Source organism: Diceros bicornis, chromosome 16 (assembly GCF_020826845.1).
Source record: "Diceros bicornis minor isolate mBicDic1 chromosome 16, mDicBic1.mat.cur, whole genome shotgun sequence".
NCBI lineage: Eukaryota > Metazoa > Chordata > Mammalia > Perissodactyla > Rhinocerotidae > Diceros > Diceros bicornis.
In genome coordinates, this window is record NC_080755.1 from 25,517,581 (window position 1) to 25,539,827 (window position 22,247).

A 22,247-nucleotide genomic window follows, 5' to 3' on the forward strand; every position below is an offset into this window, starting at 1 on the left:
AGATTCAAGCTTACGATTATTGCTAATTAAGATTCTCTTCTTGTCTGAGCTTTCCTCCAAAGGATGTAGCCATATATCACAAGACATAAACAGATATTTAAAGCTAAACATAGTTCTCCCAAATTGGTGTTAACTAATGTGTTAATAGGAGGCATCTGGACCTCTTTTTCAGCAACTATATAAACCATGCCTTGCTGTCCCTCGGCTCTTGCCGCCTAGATTTTCAGTCAGCTCATGGTTCCCCAGATTTGACTTTTAGCCCTAAACCTCATTTTTAAACCCTAAAACTGCTTTGCAATATTGACCTATTTCCATGATATTGCAGATGATGCTAGGTGACCTGACCTCTACTTTTCCCGCCATTCCCTGGGTCTTTCCCGAGGACATGAGTCTGTGCCTGTACCTAGTACTCATCATCCCTCCCCAGAACCACACCCAGGGGCCTCGAGATGTGACAGGACTATTCGGCATGTGCAGGGAAAGACAATCCTTTCCTGGGACCTAAGCTTGCTTGAGTACCACGCCACACAGGTATTTATCCAGTGAACTACTCATAGTCAGAAAATGTTCTTTCAATATTCTGTGTTCGCAAAACATTAATATTCAAATGCAACAATATTGCATTAGTTTCAAATGTCTGGCTTTTTTTGTACCCACTGAGTCATCCAGGACCCTGGATGTTTTGCAGTCAACACAGGTAATGTTAAACCTCACTGCAGAAAGAGAAACAACATGTACGATATTTTAGAACTTGGTTTTTTTCCACGCAGCTTCCAAGATTTACATAAAATAGTGAGAATAACATGGTGGGAGCATTCTTCAAGTCGATTTTAAACAGAGAAGTAACTGAAGTCAAATGCCAGAATAAGTTCCAGTTGGCTGTGATTTTCTTTTTCTGTTCAGTAAAGAATGACCGCAGTGATAACAACCTGATCGTGAGTTTGATAGAAAAGTGTGGGGATATGTATTGTTCCTAATCAACAGCACCACCTTCTGTCTGCAGAAATGTTGGATCCTGGTGAATGGATAGCTCGCTTTGCAATGTGGCAGCCTAATTGGGGGCTTCGGCAAATGATGTAAATCCCAAATCCTCCGTACCTTGATCTCAGTGAAGTCAAAGTCATTTTTAGATAGTGCAAACTGCATGTTAGAGCAAATAAACTAAAAAAATTCAACCGAGAATAGCACATGGAAAAAAACATCACAGCTTCAATATAGTTCGGCTAGAACTGCTAATCTCCTCCAGGTATATCCTTTTATCTACACTTCCCACATGAATATTCTCCAAAAGAAATTGCAAATTTCATGGGTTTTACAGAAAAGAAAGTGTGAGCTCTAGTTTGTTACAATTGGAATGATTTAGACAACGTTGCCTCAAATCTTGTAAGTCGTCTCCATCTGAATGTTACAATACAGGGAAAATAGAGATCTAGAGGTGTAAATAAAATCACAACTCCTTTAAGTATGCATACCTCCAAATAAAAAGCTATGTGAAACACACATAGTTGCTCTTTTCTGTGCTCTAGTTCAGATAAGTGAAATAACCGAAGCCCTGAGCAATTAAAGAAGTTATAAAGCAAAAGTTAATTTGCTACTAAACTCATAAATTCATGAAGTAATGTAATGAATAGCAATGCAAGTAGAGTGTGGAGGAGGTCACAGCCTAAATGGTACTTGGAAATATCCGGGTGAGTCTATAAAGTAGGGAAATGATTTCTCCAGGGTCTTCAAAAGAGCTCTTGGAAGGACTCACCCTGAGGTGAAATGAACCCAGGCATCATGGCCTTAAACCTGTCATGCATCTGAAACCATCAACAGTAGGGCAATTCTGAAAGCATGACTTTTGTCCTTAGATCTGCCTCCTCAATAATTCTTTTGAAGAGCAAGGAAACTATGTAAAAACTAAGAAAGCTATGACACTAAAACTCTGTTCCACATTGGAACACAGGTGGACCTACCTCTATAAGAACATCACGCAAGAGGAGCGAGACTTTCTTTCCAAATTTGCTACACCACTGTGCAATATTGGAACTGTAGACATCCTTCATTATTGATGATGGTGTCTGACAAAGTATCTCCAGTGCTTGAGGAGAGAAGTTTGCAGAAGATACTTTTGGTGAATACATTTGGAAAACATCCTAGTAAAACTTCTGAAAATAGGTGGCAGCCAAAATGAGCAGAGGGGATTCATAAGGAGGGACGATTTGCAGGGGATAGAAAGGCTCACTATTACTGAAAGAGAGAGGATCAGGGGAGAGAGAGACAGAGAGAATGCAATGTCAGTTATCACTGTTATCCCATAACATACAAGCCCATCCATTCCCACTGGTCAGATTATAGAATCCAGGTGTGAACACAGGAGGGCTCAATTCTGAGAAAAATTGGAGAAAATGATACATATCATTGATATTTTATATTTCTCAAAGGACTTCAAATCATTTAACTATCCTTTTTGAATTATCTTGACATAGTCAAAGTATTGAGGAAAGTTATGAGTTAGTTTAAGACGGATCCTTCAGGAAGAAATGGAATTTTTTCCCTAAAAAATACCCACATTACCTGTAAAGTAAACCAAAATTCACTGGAGAATTATACAACTCTCCATTTAGCTTTTGCTACATAAGTAGACTTTGATGTTATTAAAGAGTTATTTTTTTCACTGCCTGAAGACCTAGAAGGGAATAAATGATCTCTTGAAGTCCCTTCCTATCTGTGATTCTATTTGTTACATTGATTAAAACTTTCTATAGAAAGAAGTTCCAATTAGAACTGAAAGTTTCCAAATATGTTAGTGGCAAAATCCCAGCCATGTTCCAAAGTCGTTGATTCCAAAGGACTAAGCAATAGTGCCAATACGCCTGTGTATACTATAGAAACCAAGTGTGCCAAACATAGAAATTCCGATGCTGTGAATGTCACTTCAATGGCAAACAAGCGACATTTCTATCAGAAGAGAAATGCTTACATATATTTCAATCGTTGCAATTCAATTTTTAGAAACTATTGGCTACAGGAACCCACTGATCAATGCAAAAATAAGAGTCAAATAATAGGTTGCTATAAAAAGTGTATAAATTAACCATCGGGTAGACATAGTGAGTTTTCCGTAATTTATATCTCTCTTTAATCTTTCACAGTCTGCATTAAAACCGTATTAAAAAGTTCTCAGAATCGACACTCATGATGCTATATTTTCTTAGTTTCCCTCTTTTAATAACCCTGTCTCCTAGCAAATTATTCTCGAAAACATCACAGGAACATATCTGTTTTTCAAAGCTGCTATTCATGAGAGATAAGAATGTTGTTTTAAGGGAATATACCTTAAGTTTTGCACAAAGTAGACCATTTTCAAGCTATTAGTTAGCAACATAACTGCAACTTGAGATTTTTTATTTATTTATTTTTTACAGCTGATATCTAAACAAGTACTTTTCAGCACCGTTGTCTATGTTGTAGACTTACAACGAATCTTTCAGCAACACACGATGACCCTTCTGTGGTAGCACAGCCACGGTCATTCACTTTATAAAAGTACCAACCACTTTGTTAACCAGGCGCTAGGCAACTATCTCTAGTGTCGCCCTTTGCCCTGTGTTCCCTGCCAAAATCATCCAGGGAAAACAGGACATTTCCCATTGGGATTCAGTTTTTCACTCAAAGCTGCCCATTGTTCTCCTTTGGATTTTAATCATATTCTTAATGGCTTCAGAGACAAGGCATCCAGGATGGAAGGCAAAATACTTAGTTTCTAAGATCTTTGCTTAACTATACCCCCATCTCATTTAGCTCTACAGAATTGGAAAGAAATTAAGTATGTGAGCTGTTTCTGCTCAGAGCCAGACCTTGAAGATTAAGAATAGTAAAGTCAGTTCTGAATAAATCCTTATATCAGGGAAACAGGTATTATATAACCAGCCCTTCAGCACCTACCTCCTAAAACTCAAAACTAATAAAGATGTTGATTAGAAAGCACTCGAGTAAGTGAACAACTTTAAGGAATCTATTAAAGGGAGAGACTCTGGTCCAAAAGAAACAAGAAATTGGCTTTCCTTTTCTCCTCTAATGTCAGGAAACATTGATAATCATTGACTCCTCTAATACAGCAATCTACTTGTTGCTTTGTAAATTCCTAGGCCAAGAGAGGGGAAAAAAATCAAGACTAAAAGCCTATCAATATATCCCATAGTGTGATTGTTCCAGAAAAATGGTGGCTCTTTCAACCAAAGAGTCATAAGTAAAAGGTTTTGTTACTATCTTTTTAATAAATACAAAGAATATCACTGGTCAGATTGAAATCAGTCCTTGCCAAATTTGACAATTATTTGATTAAATTTTTTTTTTTTTTTTTGGTGAAGAAGATCAACCCTTAGCTAACATCTGATGCCAATCCTCCTCTATTTTGCTGAGGAAGATTGCCCCTGGGATAACACGCGTGCCCATCTTCCTCTGCTTTATATGGGACACTGCCACAGCATGGCTTGACAAGCGGTACGTCAGTGCATGCTCAGAATCCAAACCTGCGAACTCCGCCCCCCAAAGTGTAGCCGGGCACATTTAACCACTGCGCCACTGGGCCGGCCCCTGATTAACTTCCTTTTTAAACTTATGCTATTAGCTTCTATTATTAATAATAATCTTTTTTGTTCATATAGAAAAAATACACCTTTACACCAACATTACAATAATTTTAAAATCATCTTGCTATTTTTTCCCTATTTGCATTAATTTCAACTGCAGAAAAATAGTAAGATCTTCCTTTACGCTGGCACCAGTTTATTCAAGTATTAGCTGTGAATAAGTCCATATAGGGGCTGACCCCATGGCTTACTGGTTAATTTCGTGCACTCTGCTTTGGTGGCCCAGGGTACATGGGTTTGGATCCTGGGCTCGGATCTATGCACTGCTGGTGGAGCCATGCTGTGGAGGTGTCGCACATACAAAAACTAGAGGAAGACGGGCACAGATGCTAGCTCCGGGACAGTCTTCCTCAAGCAAAAAGAGGAAAATTGGCAACAGATGTTAGCTCAAGATCAATCTTCCTCACCAAAATAAATAAATAAATAAACAGAACCATATATGTAATGTGGTAGGCAAAGTTTCAGTTTAAAAAGAAAATGTTGAAATTTAGTGATGTTAAAGAAATTAAAATTCAACTATTCCTTTCTAAGTTCTTAAAATGACATATGCCAAATCTTTATATATTACATACATTCCTTCCTACTTTACCACCCTTCTGCTAAATCAAGTGAATAAATATTAAAAGTATTTATCATATTTCTTCTTTAAGTATTTGCTCAGATATATGAGCTGCTACTTTGAAATATCCTCCTGGTGTCATAAATTCCAAAGAATTCACTGTCTTTGTTCAGAACATCTGCTAAGAAATTTTTTCTTCTCTGTCATGAAGAAGGATCCCCACCAAACACAGACATGAATCATTTCATAAGATAAATAAGGGATTATTCATTTACAATTAGATTGTAAGGAAAGTCAAGTCATTTGAAGTAAATGGAAGCTCATTTTTTTGAAATACAGGGGAGCTAAGAGCCTGAAAAATCCTTATAGCTTATTTTACATTGGAGAATTGGGAGGTCAAGCCATTAACTTTGTGAATTTGCAGAGGTTTCCCAGAAGCTCACTCAAATCCACACCTAGGCCAATGTTAAACTTATTCAACTTATTAGCATAATAACATAAATGACTATTTCCAAAATTAAGACTGAAAAGAGTCTCTAAACACTGTCAGTGAAATCTCAGGGTCACACTGAAAATGATAAAATGATAAACAAGAGTCTACACCAGGACCAAACCAAGCAGGAGATAAGTAGGTTTTTACTCTTTTGGAAAAGACTAGCTTTATTTCTGTGCACAAACTTGTTTTTATAATAATTACCAGAATTGAAAACTAGTAGATTCTGCAAGTAATAAAAAATGGATATGGGTTGAAAAGAAAATAAAAACACCATGTATTTTTATTAAATATTCTTAAAGCACTTAGTAAGTTTTAAATTGCTTTATGTTGCTTGGCAATTAACAGAAAAAAATAAGATAAAAATAATGAATAATACATTTTAAACAATACATTCCTTCACTTATGCTAAGCTAAATCATAGTTGTATTTAATTCAAGGAACTAAAAGAGATGAAAACATTTAGCCATGACAACACTTGGCATTTGTAACAATTTTGACTCAAAATTCATAGTTTTCATATATGCTCCATCTATGATTTTTCCTCCAGGCAAACATCCAATATATAAGAAAAAATATTACTTCACCAACGCCTAAGTAATGCATAGAGAGAATAATATACATCAAAAGCCCTATACACGGCTTAGTTAAGCCACAGAATCCAAGAGAACTGTTTTACCATATAAAAGCAGAACACTTATTCAAGACTTCAGATTAGAAATGCTGACAGATAATCATTTAAATTGCATGACTTATGCAGAGATATATTTAGACAGGCCTAGATTCTGATCTCAGTTCTACTGCTTATCTCATATGGTTGTAGTCAAGATTAAATTAAGTAATATAAGTAAAGTACCTAGAGCCTATTGCTGCAAATAATAAGATTCTCTCGTATCCATTTCAACTACTTAATAATCAATAGATACTTGGGGTATGCTTTGTAGACAACACTGTGCTAGGCTCTACAGGGAATGCTATGACAGTATATGACATAATCCCTGCCCTTAAGGGTTTACAGTACAAATGGGCAGTAAAAAGGCATGTGGCTAAATTATGTTTGGGGTAGACAAAATCTGCAGGAGTTCAGAAGAAATAGTGAGCAAAGAAACCTGGAAAAGAATCATAACACCAGACAATGTTCTAATTGGGAGAAATATTAGAATTATCATTTGGAACATCCACCACTGTGGAATCCTTCTTAGGTCATCTATTATTTCTTAATTGATAAAGATCTCTAGCTGTTTACAATCAAAATCTCCCATTTGGCACTCCCAACACTAGATCGAGTTTTGCCTTCCAGGAAGATTTCAAAATTTAGATTAATTGATATTCATAGATTTTTTGAAGGATAAAGTTTAAAATAAATACATTAACAAAAATGATTAGGAAAATCAATAAAACCACTTTATTCTTTCTATCCACAGATACGGTTCAAAATTATTTTATGCTGTTTTTGTCATTTATATGTCCATCCTCTAAGTCTGCTGTGAAGTTAATTCTTCACTAATTATTTGGCTTGATGCCATCCTGAAAAGCACTTACTAGCTATATACGACTAACACAGATTCACCCACTTATTCATTTATTTAACAAATATGTATGGAATGTTTCTATGTGCTAAGCAAGCAATGTTATAAACACTGGGGATTGAGGAGTGAACATAACAGATAAAAACCTTGTTGTTGTCAATTTATCCCTCAGAAATCAAGTTGACAAACACAAGAGTGATTTCACTCACCTTCTGTTTGCTTGGATCTCTCTTCCCAATATGTGAAGAAGTAGAAAAATATTTATACCTAAATAAAACAGAAGACCTCACAGAGTGCAAATATAGACTGCCTTGCTTATAGTGATTTCCTGAAGCCTATGGGAGAATGAAGTAATTTGTGTTCTAATGCCAAATTCAGGAAGAGTCTTAGAGTGTCAAGGAAAACTTTACTCTTTGAAGAAGATCTGTATATTTCTTTGAAGAAAATATACAGTTCAGCCAAATATGCCCAGATTACTATAAACTCTTTTCTCTTACGCATTCTTGAAAAAGAGGATATCCTTTGCTTTGACACTTGCTGTATATTATAGCAATATATCTTAAAGAATTGGTCTTGGCCAAGTAAGAAAAATACTAAATCTTTTGTTTTATGCTTATATATACCACTGAAAGTATCCTGTCTGCTTTCATTAAAATTGCTGGACTAATAGTAAAAACTGAGGTGTTTGCCTATTTCAAACAGATCTGTATAAATAATTGAGAGTTCCTAATACTTAGGCACTTTTCCAAATCACACAAAATCCTTGAAACTTTACAACTGATATATATCAAAAGAACTGAATCTGGAGCTTTTTGTCAGGTAAATCAGGCTGAGAATTTCGACATTTCTGCAATTTATTTTACGTTGCTATTAGTGTAAGTGAAAATAGCTCCTAGAGACACGGTTTTGTCCCATATGAGTCACAAGACAGTTCAAAGAAATACTCTATGAATAAGTTTCTGCACTAAGCCTGGGTGGAATGACATCCAGGAGACACAAACAGGGGGCAGCCGGCTTATCCTCTTGTGCAAATTCTGATATTATTCCTCTAGTTTGGGGAAAGAAGAAAGATCTTCTATTTATTTACACTGTTAGCAGCACAGCACTGACCCTTTAGTTCTTTCCAATCCTTCTCATAATAACTTGGTTATCAACCATATCATTAGGCCACCCATGTAGCACACAAAAATACTGTTTCACCATAGTGTGAGGAAGAAGCGTTTAAACTATACATGGAGAGCCCAGAATTTATCTCCGTGGAATCCAGAGGAGGAGAATAGACAGCATTCACATTTCTTCAGATTCTTTTCATTCTATTCCTCAAAGACTCTTTTTCCTAGTCCAGGTCTGTCTCTGCTTAATTACTCATGTTATGCTTTGTATTTAGGTTTAATCTGCTCCTATTAGCAGTACCAAACAGTTGCTTTCCTCCTTTTCCTCCAGGAATCTATGTAAATAAATTCTTTTCCCACTCAATGTTGTAAGTAGTCCCCTGGCTTCTCATTCATTAAAGCTTCTCTATAATCTTATAGGCGTTCCTAGCCAAGTAAATCACTCGAAGCTGTTTCTTCACCTATACATAGGAACACAATTCCTAGGTCATAGAGTCATTAGAAGAATCATGTTATATAAGATACGTAAAGTGCTAAGATGGCACTGTGCAGGGCTGGCAAAAAGTAGCTCCCATGTATATTTCATTATTTACTTTCTCTTATTTACCTGTGTCCGCAAATCCACACTACACTTTCCCATCCATCGTTTAGATGCTCATGTGTTGCTCTGCTTTCAGTAGATCAGTTTTGATTCATTATTCTGCTGCCCATTCATTGCTTATGAATTTATGGTTACATCTGTCCATCGTAATTCACATTTATATGAGGTTTTACTAAGTAATAACATAAATATGGAGATTCACAATATAAGTTTAATTCTCTTATCTGAAAGTACTTGCAGGCCGGCCCCGAGGCTTAGCAGTTAAGTGCTCGCGCTCCGCTGCTGGCGGCCCGGGTTCGGATCCCCGGGGCGCACCGACGTACCGCTTCTCCGGCCATGCTGAGGCCGCGTCCCACATACAGCAACTAGAAGGATGTGCAGCTATGACATACAACTATCTACTGGGGCTTTGGGGGAAAAATAAATAAATAAATAAATAAAAATGGAAAGTACTTGCTTTTTCCTCTATGCTATTATAATCTTTTTGTAATTATAAGTATTGTTTTTGTCAATATCTGCATTATATTTGTGTGTCTAAGTGTACACATAAACATGTGTGTGTGTATAGACAGAGATAAAGAAAGAGAAGATATTAATTTTTGAAGATAAATCTAACACTCTGTTTACTGTTACGGCAGCAATGACACCCAACATGGTATATTAGACATAACAGCAAATACTCAATAAATGTTTGCTGAATTACATTTAATAGGGACAAGACTTGCAAACCACAGAGGGTTAGGATGCCACAGAAGTGGTGAGTCATGGTGCTTCTTAGAAATAAACAAACCTTCCTGCATTTATCCTTCCAGGGGCAACTCCATTCTTGTTCCTTGAATCTCGATGTACTCTTTTACAGCATAGACTGGTTCCTTATCCAACTCCTGCTCTCTGTTGCTGCATCAACCCAATAGATGACCTCTGTTTGCCATGACTATAAAACTCCAAGAGGCAGAAAGAGATGATTTGTTTCCTTCTGTTTCTTTGTGATCACCTACAGTGCCTGGGGCTCTGAACAAATTGGGAACTCAATAAAAGTTATTAATTGTCACATTCACTTAACTGGGATCTCTCATATTCCTGGCATCTGACACCTGCTTGAAGAGTTCTGCCTATGAATACTCACTGGACCAGTACCGATGGGTTTGTGACAGGGGGTGTGGAGGGACACACAGTTCCACTTTGCCAGTGGCCAAGTACTGCTAGGCTTAGGTTCTGTTAAATTTTCTAGAAGGAAAACATTTTGGCTGTGTTAATAAATTTATATTAATTATGTTAATTCACTCCAGAGATGCCTGTCCAAGTCAATTTTATTGCTATCACTGAAAATTGCTTATGAAATCACATGACAAATATTTCCCTAAAATGAATTGAGAGTATAAAGCTTTGTTCTTTCTTTATCCTCATAACATACATTCATGTTGCCAAAGTGTCAGACTCCATAATAACTCATTTGCAATAATTCTGCCCATGCATAAGTTAGTGTATATTTAACAACTCTCAGTGTTTTGAAGTGCCCACTTCCTAACCACATTCATCATGTCTTGGCATCTCTAACCATCTTTTGGCATCAAATAAACACAGCAGAGGTTTACCAGTCATCAATAATGAACCAAGAGCAAAGTAAAGAGCTTTAGTACTTTAGAAACTATACATCTCCTGATCCACAGAAGAAAACAAATCAGTTGTGGCCCACAGTAAAAAAACCCAGTCTAATTTGGGCTTTAGCAATGTTTGAATTTCAGTTTGTTTCTGGAAAGAAAAGAGAAACTATAGTTAAAATAAATAATATAGAACATATAAGTTTATTAAAAATGTAATAATTTATTTAAAATATTAAAATTCGGTTTTACAGTATAGTCCAATTAGTAGAGAGTTACAAAGGAACAAATTAAGAAACAGTAAGGGGGATGTGCAGAGTTTTTAAAAGGTATAGACTAAAAGAAAAGAGACGCAGAGGAATATTAACACAAGCAAAATATTTTCATGGCTCAGTTTTATTCTGTAAGACTACAAAATAAAATTTGGGGAAGAATATTCTTCCCAAAGCTTTTAGAATTTTTTTGTTTTCTTGAGATGACAGAAAAAAAAAAAGGAAATTCCAACGCTTGATGTGATCCATTGGTATAAGAAACAATGAACCATATTCAGAAATTGAACGCTGAGGAGGCAAACTATTTTAACACTTTAGTAGGGCTAATTGTATTATTAAGTTTTAATGGCAAGTGGTAACACTTGATTAGAGCAGCAATAAGTTAATTATCGAGTTTATGATAATGTATCAATAAGGACGAGGACTAGAATGCAATTAGAGACAGAGGATAAAATTGATTAGAAGTAGGTAGGTCGAGAGTTACTAAAAATTAAAAGCAAAGTAAATCCAATTAGAAGAATAACAGTAAAAGCAAACTTGATTATTAACATTTATCTAGATACTACAAGGTTCTACAACAAAGAAAACAAAAATAGGATATATCTTGGGAAAGAAGTGATTCTTAAATATCTTTCAAAGAGTTTGTATCCTGGAAATAGGAAGTAAGAATTAGCAAAAAGAAGACAGTGCCACGGCAGGAAAGCTTAGACACATTTGTTGTGCTTTATATCAAAGGGCCAGGCCATTGTTCATCACTGAACAGGAGCCCCATTTCTCTATGACTCAGCAAGCCAACAGATGATCCTCTGAGAAGATTCTTCAAAATTGACACTGTATCAACTAAATTTTAAAGATAATATATTGACCTGATGGTTAGGACTGTTCTGAAAAGTCATTAAAGGAAGCAATATAAAAACAAGATCATGAGAATCAGAGAGATTATGGGCGGAAGAGGCACACTTCAGGCAAGGTGCGCCTCACCCATCTGCCAGAGTTCCCCCACTCACTTTCATTTCTCTGCACTAAGAAGCCTTTGTAGAATGAAAACTGAAAATATTGAAGATATTTAGACGGCAATTTGGGTTGAATTGACTTAAATAGTGTCTTCTTATACCATGAGCACTGTTAATTTATAATTACATACATTTAATCATGTTGTCTAGAAAGAAGCTTTAACTTAAAAGTAAAATTTTAAACATCAATAAAATTGAAAGTCAAATCATAGAAATTTAATACACAGTCCTCAGAGTCTATTTTTGAAATTAACAGTCCAAAATATCTCATCCAATTCTTTTGTTTTCTAATGAAAATCATCAACTGTGATCAAACAAAAGCAAAGATTAAAACAAAAGAAAAAATAATACGTTTGTATAAATGTCAGGATTCTATGCTAATGCATTTAACGCTTTAGACATTTCAGGCATTCTGAATTACAGTGTTTTCATAAGTGTTTCTAATTAAACTATTCTGATTAAAAATTGGAAAAGAAAACAATGTTCTGATCTAATTTTAATGCCTTAGTTGGAAATCAATCATCTCTAGACATGAATTCAAGCATTACATGTCTCTAATTGAATATTCCGAGGAGTTAATATCTTCTGAAATTATTAACAAATTATAACATTTGTCTTGTTTTTTTCTAAATATCCTCCAAAGTACTCTACTATACCTCATTATGTACACATTTGGTGATAATGATGACCTTGTTACCATTGATACATTTTATAATAATTTTACATATAAAATTTAGTAATTTTTATAAGAAGTGTAATTAATGCTCATTTAAAATATTCTAGAATATGGCTCTGAAAATAACTATATAATTAATTTAAATATCACCTCTTTCTACCATCTAACCAAGATGGCCTTAGCATGACCCTCAGTTTGGCTAAACTACAGACAGGCTTCTTCCCGACTCTAGACCACTTTGCTTAGAGCGTTTACTTTAAGACAGTGTGCAATAGTAAATTCTTTCTCTGCCCCTTTGAGATGTAAATACTCTCCAGCTTTGTGCCAGTTTTACAGCCTCAGAATGTCTTTCTCAAGGGCCTGAGAGCTATTCCTTTGAAATGTAACCCTCAAGAAAGACAATGCCCTTATCTCCCAATCTCTGAGGGATAAGTGACAATGAGCAATTCCGTAAGTGACAGTTAGCAACCACAGGTAGCACAATCATATTGACCATTCTCCCCTTAACTTCTTCCAGTACTTTTCTAACAGCTTCCAACAGTGCTTAAAAATCCTTCCTGCTTTTTGTTTCAGAGGGCTTGAGTTCAATCTCTCTCCCCTATTACAAGAGTTTTGAATAAGTCTTCTTTGACTGTCTAATTTAACTTCTCTTTTACACATTATACCCAGTATCATCTCAGTGAAGCGAGGAACATTCTCCTCTAAAAGAAGTGGTATTTTAACAGACTTTTTCAGAGTAACACATTCATGTGGCATTTTTTTATAACTCTGATGAAAGATAACGGATAAACAATGTGGAAGCGAGACTGTGCAATGCATAGAGAAGGTGCCTATGCATTGTGTTCATTCCCAAACCTAGCACTGGCCCTAACTATAGCCATAGCCTGGCCTCACCCTCATATGCTAACATCTCTGCTGTTAGAATCTCTCTATACCTCTGCGAACACCAAGGGTCACACACAACTTGCAGGCAGAATCCAGCTAGGAGTTGTGTTTGGTCTAGACTGCATATGAATTTGAATGTCGCAGAGTCCACCCTTACCCATATACATTACACAGTTTCATTTGTTTACATTGCCTTCCTGACTTCATTTGAAATATTAAACTCTTTAATGTATATCATCTTTTAAAAATTGAGTCGGAACCTTTTAGTGAAACAATATTTTTTCCTAAAATGGAAACGACTTTAATATTTAATAGCTTCAGGCTTATATGCTTTTTCTTTTTCACAATGTAGAGTTATTTTCCTACTTATAAAAGTAACTTCAGGCCTTTAGTTTAAGGTGGTAGACCGAGCACATGCATTATTTACCAACCCTACTAAAATCTTATTGAAATGGAACTGAAAATTAACATAAAGAAATAAATCATGAGTACAGAAAACAGCAGAAGGAAAGAGGAAATCAGTAGACTAGAGATTTTGAAGAATTTTTGGAAAAGATAGATAAGTTGAATAAAAGAATAAATTGGAAATGAAGATCTACAATTTAGAATTTGTACTGTAGATGGCTACAAAATATATAGTAGATGCGGGAGATCAGAATTGGCCACCTCAAAGTATATCTCTTTACCTTGATTATTTTCACTGAAAGAAACTTTGACCTCACCTCCCCCACCCCCACTAACTGCCTAAAAGAATTTAACTCTGGGTATGGATAGACTGGGAGGGTCCTTGCTATGCCCATTCCAAGTAAAAGTAGAAGTTATCCTTTGCAAGAGATATTTACATTTATGAGGGAAATTTCCATTTGTAAAGATATCTCCCTCTCTGTACCAGGAAGAAGGGGGGATGACCTATCTCTAGAAACTCTTATCAGTGCAGAAGAAGAGGACTTAAATCTGCATACTCTTGTTTACTGTGCTTTCTGGTAATCTCCCACAGCTGACTCCCCCCACTTCCAACACCCTCCTTTGTCTTTAGCTGAGGATAATATTCAAGATGAGAACCTCTGCCATCTTGTCAAGTTACCCAGTGGGTCTCTCCCATGTATACATGTTATAAATGTATATAACTGCTATTTGGTCTCATGTCAATTTAATTTGTAGCCCAGCCAGAAAGGACCTAGAGTGGGTAGGGGATAGTCTTCCTCCCCTTCATAGACATTCTTCCTAGTTGAGCCTTGGAAAATTCTTAAGCTCATACTTATCAAATAACAGTGAGCAAGCATGAGATATGGGGAAATTAACAGATTATTCAGGAACATCCTGAAGAATAACTATGCCAGTTAGTTCCTGTCATCTCTCCAACATCAAAAAACAGCAGTCAATAGAAGTCTCTCTCTTACTATATCTCTATATCTCTAAAGAAAGTGAACAATCTTCATAAGATCTCTGTGAAAGAAGGTTATTTCATTCCAGAACTCCCAAAACCCTATAACCCTGATTATCATACTTTATTTAACTAATCTCTTTTAAGTGGATACCCATGCTATTTTGAATTATTTCATATTGAACACAATTCTTCAGAGAATGTTATTGTATATACTTGTGTATGTTCTTTGAGATTAAATTTACAATTACTTTAACAAGTTCATAAAATCCCATTGGAATTGGAAGTAAAATCTGTGCCTAGATTAATTTGAAAGGCACGGACATAATCACAAATGGAGGATTTAGAAGTGACTATGACTCATATATTGATTTGTAAGTGCTTCAGCCCCTGAAATTAAAGTGTATGTTTCAGATAACAGTCCTTCATCAGATGAATCTTTTGCAAATTTTTTCTCCCAGTCTGTGGCTTGTCTTCTAATTCTCTTGATAATATCTTTCACAGAGCAAAATTTTTTAAATGGTGTCACAATACCCAACGTCATCTAGGTTTTCTCCTATGTTATCTTCTAGAAGTTTTATAGTCTTGCATTTTACATTTAGGTCCATGATCTATTTTGAGTTAATTTTTGTGAAGGGTGTAAAATCTGTGTCTAGATTCGTTTTTTTGCATGTGAATGTCCATTTGTTCCAACAGCATTTGTTAAAGAGATTATCTTTGCTTTGTTGTATTGTCTTTGCTGCTTTGTCAAAGATCATTTGACTATATTTTGGCGCAGGTCTATTTCTGGGTTCTGTTTTGTTCCATTTATCTATCTGTCTATTCTTTCCTCAATATTATACTATCCTAATTATTGTAGGTTTATAATAAGTCTTGATGTTGGATAGTGTCAGTCTTCCAACTTTGTTCTTCTCCTTCAATGTTGTGTTGCTATTCTGGGTCTTTTACCTCTCCATATAAACTTTAGATTCAGTTTGTCAATATCCACAAAATAAAATGCTAGAATTTTGATTGAGATTGCATTGAATCTATAGATCAAGTTGGGAAGAACTGATATCTTGACAATATTGAGTCTTCTTATCCACGAAAATAGAATCTCTCTCCATCTATTTAGTTCTTTGATTTTGTTCATCAGAGTTTTGTAGTTTCCTTCACATAGATCTTATACATGTTTTGCTAGAGTTATACACAAGTATTTCATTTCATGGGATGATGATATAAATGGTACTGTTTTTAATTTCAAATTCCATTTATTCATTGTTAGTATATAGGAAAGCACTTGACTTTTGTATATTATCCTTGTTTCCTGAAACTTTGCTATAATCACTTATTAGTTTCAGGTGTATTTTTGTTGATTCTTTTGGATTTTCTACATAGACAATCATGCCATCTGGGAAAAAAGACCATATATTTCTTTCTTCCCTGTATATATTTTATTTCCTTTTCTTGCCTTATTGAATTAGCAAGCACTTCCAGTAGAATGTTGAAAAAGAGTGGTGAGAGGATACATCCTTATACAGTAATTTTAGCATCTATGTCTGTTCTGTGTTGGTTTTGATTGATCTTTCTACTCATTATGAGTAATCTTTTGAAGCCCTTTGCGTGCTTGATAATTTGTTACTGGATGCCAGACATTGTAAGTTTTACTTTGTTGGGTGCTTGATATTTTTGTATTTTTTATTTCTATAAACATTTTTGAGCTGTTCTGGGAAACAGCTATGCACCTTGGAAACAATTTTATCCTCAGGTCTTGCTTTTAAAGTTTGTTATGCAGGACCAGAGCAGCAATTAGTCTAGAGCTAGTTTTCCTCCTGCACAGAAGCAAGACCCTTCTCAATATCATGCCCAATTTCCCATGATTTAGGAAATTTTCAGTGTGGCTTTTGGTAACAGAACACAATTTCTGGCCTTGTGTAATTTCTGAATACTATTCCCTCCAATTCCTTCAGGTGGTTCTTTTCCTGGCCATAGTTAATTTCCTCACATACATACACTGATTACTACTCTGCTGAATCTTGAGTTGGATCCTCTGCATATGTCCAGAATCTTGCTGAGTGCTGTTTTCACCTATTTTGTATTCTCCCCTGAAAATTCTAACCACCTTGGTCTCATTGGAGTCTGCCTGTATTCTGTCTCCTGTATCACAGCCTGAAAACCCTCTTAATGCTTTAAGACGGAACAATTATAAGAATAATCTCATTTGTTTTCTATATCTCAGAAATTACGTTTTATTATTGTCTAATGTTCAGTATCCTAAAAACCATTGATTTTGTATTGTAATTGATTTTTCAGTAGTTTAGTTTAGATAGGAGGGTGAATCCAGTCCTTATTATTTCATCTTGCCGGAAGTAAAAGTATCTTCTATTTTTTATTATGATATTTAATGCATAAAAAGAATATATGTAATTTGTATAAAACTACAACAAATAATATAAATAATAACAGTGAATCCACCATGAAACACAAGAAATATAATATTATGAATGACTTTTGGCTACCTACGTATAATTCTATGTTGTCCTACTTCTAAACACTGTCATGCCTTCAGTATTAACAATTGTCTCATTTTTATGTCAATTATTCCTTTGATATTTAAAAATAGCTTTATCCAATGTATGTATGTTTAAGCAATATAATACTTATTGGGGTTTTATTTTTTTTGAGCTGTATAAAAATGAATATTCCTTCCATTACTTGATATCATGTTTCTAGCTTTCAACCACATTTTTGTTATGAACCATTTATTTTTATAACTTATTAATATTCTAGTTTATGAATATGCTAAGATTTATTTACCCATTCTCCTAACAGTATATATTTGTGAGGTTTCAGTTTTATGTCATTTAGGAACATTGATTTTTATGAACATTTTTGTCTAACACTCCTCTCTATTTTTTTGTAAACGATTTGCTGGTTGTGGTTTTTTCCCAGCTGTCTGACTGATGGTAGGACCTTACTGTTGTCATGAACACATTACAATAAGGTGTAAAAATAAGTCTCTTTACATAATATTTTACTTTGAATATGCTAAATGTGGTTCTCTTTTCTCTGGGAAACATCTTTTTTAAAATATCTTTGAATAGTTCTTCTGTGTCATTTGTTTTAGTCTGTCCTTAAGGAAATTTATCAGCATGTAAATAGATTTTCATTTTCTAGTCTTCTTGTCTATCAGCTTCTTTTCCGTTTTTGTTTTTTTTTTTTTTGTAAGGAAGATTAGCCCTGAGCTAACATCTGTCGCCAATCCTCCTATTTTTGCTGAGGAAGACTGGCCCATCTTCCTCCACTTTATATGGGACACCGCCACAGCATGGCTTGACAAGCGGTGCGTTGGTGCACGCCCGGGATCCAAACCCCGGGCTGCCGCAGCACACTTAACCACTATGCCACCAGGCCAGCCCCACTTTTCCATTATTTTTATTTATTTGTTTTTATAATTCAAGAAAGCACAAGTTTACAACTCACAGATGTATTTTTCTATTCATTGAATAATTTAACTCATATTTATTGAGTTCCTAATATGGTCCTTATATCCTCTGAACTTTTCAGCCTCTAAAGGAGTTTTCAATTTTTTGTTTATTGGTATCCTCTCTTATTTCATCTATCTAATTTTCTTCTCGTTTTGTCAATATTCCATTTCATCTTCTTGCCTTCTCAGAGAAGCCAAGACTTATAAGCTATTGTTAGCAGTTTTCTGCCATTGCCTTTTGGAATTTGAACTAAATACAATCCAGATGACAATTCTCTTTCTGATTTTTTAAAGTTATTTTTCTTCCCTTTTTCTAATCTTATTCATAATTTAAAAACAAATTTTATTGGTTTCATGATTTTTTTTTCTTTATTCACTATCATTTAAGACAAGATTTTTTCTCACTAGTATTTGTTAAACAAGAAGCTGGTATTATTGCCCATGATTCTGTCTTCTCTCCACCTTAGGGATGAGAAAATTATATTCTCAGAGAGAAGATGTATAGAACTCATAATTCTAATTTTCAGCAGGAATTCAGTGGTGCTACATCTAGACAATGGAATATTATTTAGCACTAAAAAGAAATGAACTATCTAGTCATGAAAAGACATGGAGGAAACTTAAATGCATGCTATTAAATGAAAGAACCCAATCTTAAAAGGCTACCTTCTGCATGATTCCAAATATATTACATTCTGGAAAAGATGAAACAATGGAGACAGTAAAAATAATCAGCAGCTGCCAGGCATAGGGGAGGGGAAGGATGAATAAATAGAGCACGGAGGATTTTTAGGGCAGTGAAAATACTCTGTATGATATTATAATGATGGATATATGTCATTATACATTTGTCCAAACTCATAGAATGTATTGCACCAAGAACAAACTCTAAGGTAAACTATGGACTTCAGCTGATTATGGTGTCTACTGTAGCGCATCCTTGGCAACAAATGTACTATTTTGGTGAAGGAAATTGATATTTGGTGGGCTATGCATTTAAGGGGGCAAGAGGTATATAGGAAATCTCTGTACCTTCCTCTCAATTTGTTGTGAACCTAAAACTTCTCTGAAAAAAATAATTCTTAGAAAAAAAAAGGAAAGGCTTGCATCTGGAATGTAAAACTAATACCTAAAACTCAATAATATGAGAACAAAAAACAAAATTTTAAAATGAGCAAAAGATTTGAACAGGCACTTCACCAAATAAGCACATGAAAAGAAACCCAAAATCATTAATTATTAGGAAAATGCATATTAAAACCACAATAAGATACCACTACACACCTACTAAAATGGCTAAAATTAATAAGACTAACCATATCAATTGTCATTGAGAAGGTGGAGGAACTAAAACCATCATACACTGCTGTTGGCGATATAAAATGCTACAGACACTTTGGAAAACAGTTTTGTAGTTTTTTCACAAATTTAAACATATACGTATTTATTATTCAGCCACTCTACTTTTAGAAATCTTCCTAAAGAAATGAAAGCATATGTCCCATAAAAAGACTTACACATAAATATTCATAGAAGCTTTATATGTAATGCCTACAAACTAGAACAACCCAAAAGTCCATTAGCAGGTGAATGAATAAACAAATTTTAGGGTATCTATTCAATGGAATAATATCTAGCCATAACAAAGGGTAAACTATAGATATATGCAACAATATAGATGAATCTCACAATTCATGACAACTTGATGAATCTCAAACAGCTGAGGGAAAGAAGGCAGACCAAATGAAGAGTACATATTGTATAACCCAATTAATACAAAATTCTAGTAAAAGAAAGCAAATTTATAGTGGTAGAAGGAAAATCAGTGGTTGCCTGGAGACAGAAGCAGCTAGGGATCAGGGAAGAGCAAGATGAGGGCATTACAGAGGAGCAGGAAGAAATTTTAGAACATGATGAATATGTTCATTTTCTTGATTGTAGTGATCGTTTCACAGATGTGTGTGTGTGTGTGTAACTTAAGAAATTATGTACTTAATACATATGCAGTTTATTGTACGTCAATTTTACCTCAATTAATGTGTTTAAAAAAGTAAATAAAATAAAGGAATACTCATTCATGATAAAAAGCTCTCAGCAAACTGTGAATAGAGGAGAATTGCATCAACTTGATAAATATAATCTACAAAAAACCTATAGCTAACACCATCATCTTACTTAAGAGTGAAAGATTGAACTCTTTCCCACTAAGATCTGGGAAAAGGCAAGGATGTCCACTGTCACTACTTTTATTCAACATAGTACTGGAAGTTCTAGATACTGAATAGGCAAGAAAAAGAAAGAAAAAGCATACAGATTTGAAAGGAAAAAATAAATTGTCCCATTTGTAGATGATATGATTGCCTATATTGAAAACCCCAAGGAGTCTGTAAAAGAATTCTAGAATTAATAGGTGAGTTAGCAAGGTAGAAAGATACAAGATCAACACACAAAAATCAATCACATTTCTGTGTACTAGCAATGAATATGTGGAGATCAAAATTAAAAACGCAATGCAATTTATAAGAACCACAAAGAAAATTAAATACCTAGGAATAAACTCAATAAAACAAGGATAGGATTTGTATGCTGGTAGTTACAAAAGCCTGATGTAAGAAAAGATCAAAGAACACCTAAATAAATGGAGAGACATATCCATGTTCATGGATTGGAATACTCAACATAGTAAAGATGTCAATTCTTCCCAACTACATCTATAGATTTAATGTAATTCCTACCAAAATACCAGCAAGGATTTTGTAGATATAGACAAGCTTATTTTAAAACTTATACAGAAAGGCACAGGCCCAAGAATAGTTAAACAATTTTTACAAAGAAGAATAAAATAGGAGAAGTCCCTCTATATGATACTAAGCCTTACTATATAGCTACAGTAATCCAAACATGTGTTATTAGTGGAAGAATAGATACATAGATCAATAGATCAGAATAGAGTACTCAGAAAGAGACCTACACAAATATCTCTAACTGATTTTTAACAAAGGTGCAAAACCAATTCAATGGAGGAAAGGTGCCTTTTCAGGAAATGGTGCTGAAGCAAATGGATATCTATAGGCAATTGATGAGCCTGGACCTAAACCCAAAATGGATGATGGATTTAATGTAAAATGTGAAACTATAAAAATTTTTTAAAAATGAGAAAATCTTTGAGATCTAAAGAGGACAAAGAATTCTTAGACTTTGCAGTAAAAGCACAATCAATAAAAGGAAAATTTGATAAAAATGGATATCACCAAAATAAAAACTTTTATTCTATCAAAGTCCATGTTAAATAGATAAAAATATAAGTTACAGACTTGGAGAAAACATTTGCAAACCACGTATTTGACCAAGAACTAGTATCTAGAATATATAAAAAAAACTCTGAAAAGTCAACAGTAATAAAACAAACAATCCTAGAAAATAGGCAAAATATGTGAACAGATATTTCAACAAAGAGAATATACAGATGGCAAATAAGCACAGGAAAAAAGTGTTCATCATTAGCCTTTGGGGAAATGCAAATGTTTTAATAATGAGATATCACTACTTACCTTCAAAATAACTAAAATGAAAAACACTGACAACATTAAAAGCTGGCAAGGATGTAGACAAACTGGATCACTCATGCATTGCTGGTAGGAATGTAAAACGATATAGACTCTCTGTCAAGTAGTTTGGCAGTTTCTTATAAAACCGAACTTGCAATTACCATACGACCCAGCAATTGTACTCTTGGTCATTCATATTAGGCATTCAAACTTTGTTTACACAAAAACCTGTACAAGAACGTTCAGAGAAGCTTTATTCACAATAGCTCAAAACTAGAAACAACTCGGATGTCCTTCAACAGGTGCATGGTTAAACTGTGGTGAATCTATACCATGGAAAACTATTCAGCAATAAAAAGGAATAAATCAGTGATACATGCAACATCCTAGAAGAATCTCCAGAGAGTGATGCTGAGTGAAAAAAGCCAATCTAAAAAGGTTGCATACTATATTATTCCATTTATATAACCT